Raw genomic sequence first — 1,821 nt, forward strand, 5'->3', positions numbered from 1 at the left:
TAAGACCTTCCCTCCATACCAGGCAACATCCTAGTAAATCTCCTCTGCACCCTTTCCATAGCTTCCACATCCTTCCTATAATGCGGTGACCAGAACTGCACGCAATACTCCAGGTGCGGTCTCACCAGAGTTTTGTACAGCTGCAGCATGACATCGTGGCTCCTAACTCGATCCCCCTACTGATAAAAGCTAACACACCATGTGCCTTCTTAACAGCCCTATTAACCTGGGCAGCAACCTTCAGGGATTTATGCACATGGACACCAACACTGTTCATCTACACGACCAAGAATCTTCCCATTAGCCCAGGACTCTGCATTCCTGTTACTCCTTCCAAAGTGAATCACCTCACACTTTTCCGCATTAAACTCCATTTGCCATCTCTCAGCCCAGCTCTGCAGCCTATCTATGTCCCTCTGTACCCTACAACATCCTTCGGCACTATCCACAACTCCACCGACCTTAGTGTCATCCGCAAATTTACTAACCCACCCTTCTACACCCTCTTCCAGGTCATTTATAAAAATGACAAACAGCAGTGGCCCCAAAACAGATCCTTGCGGTACACCACTAGTAACTAAACTCCAGGATGAACATTTGCCATCAACCACCACCCTCTGTCTTCTTTCAGCTAGCCAGTTTCTGATCCAAAGCTCTAAATCACCTTCAACCCCATACTTCCGTATTTTCTGCAATAGCCTACCATGGAGAACCTTATCAAACGCCTTACTGAAATCCATATACACCACATCCACTGCTTTACCCTCATCCACCTGTTTGGTCACCTTCTCGAAAAACTCAATAAGGTTTGTGAGGCACGACCTACCCGTCACAAAACCGTGCTGACTATCGCTAATGAATTTATTCTTCTCGATGATTATACATCCTATCTCTTATAACCTTTTCCAACATTTTACCCACAACCGAAGTAAGGCTCACAGGTCTATAATTACCAGGGCTGTCTCTACTCCCCTTCTTGAACAAGGGGACAACATTTGCTATCCTCCAGTCTTCCGGCACTATTCCTGTCGACAATGACGACATAAAGATCAAGGACAAAGGCTCTGCAATCTCCTCCCTAGCTTCCCAGAGAATCCTAGGATAAATCCCATCTGGCCCAGGGGACTTATCTATTTTCACACTTTCCAAAATTGATAACACCTCCTCCTTGTGAACCTCAATCCCATCTAGCCTAGTAGCCTGAATCTCAGTATTCTCCTCGACAACATTTTCTTTCTCTACTGTAAATACTGACGCAAAATATTCATTTAACACTTCCCCTATCTCCTCTGATTCCACACACAACTTCCCACTACTATCCTTGATTGGCCCTAATCTAACTCTAGTCATTCTTTTATTCCTGATATACCTATAGAAAGCCTTAGGGTTTTCCCTGATCCTATCCGCCAATGACTTCTCGTGTCCTCTCCTTGCTCTTCTTAGCTCTCCCTTTAGATCCTTCCTGGCTAGCTTGTAACTCTCAAGCGCCCTAACTGAGCCTTCACATCTCATCCTAACATAAGCCTTCTTCTTCCTCTTGACAAGCTCTTCAACTTCTTTAGTAAACCACGGCTCCCTCGCTCGACAACTTCCTCCCTGCCTCACAGGTACATACTTATCAAGGACACACAGTAGCTGCTCTTTGAATAAGCTCCACATTTCGATTGTTCCCATCCCCTGCAGTTTCCTTCCCCATCCTACGCATCCTAAATCTTGCCTAATCGCATCATAATTTCCTTTCCCCCAGCTATAATTCTTGCCCTGCGGAATATACCTGTCCCTGCCCATCGCTAAGGTAAACCTAACCGAATTGTGATCACT

This window comes from Heterodontus francisci, chromosome 34, assembly GCF_036365525.1.
Source record: "Heterodontus francisci isolate sHetFra1 chromosome 34, sHetFra1.hap1, whole genome shotgun sequence".
Taxonomy (NCBI): Eukaryota; Metazoa; Chordata; class Chondrichthyes; order Heterodontiformes; family Heterodontidae; genus Heterodontus; species Heterodontus francisci.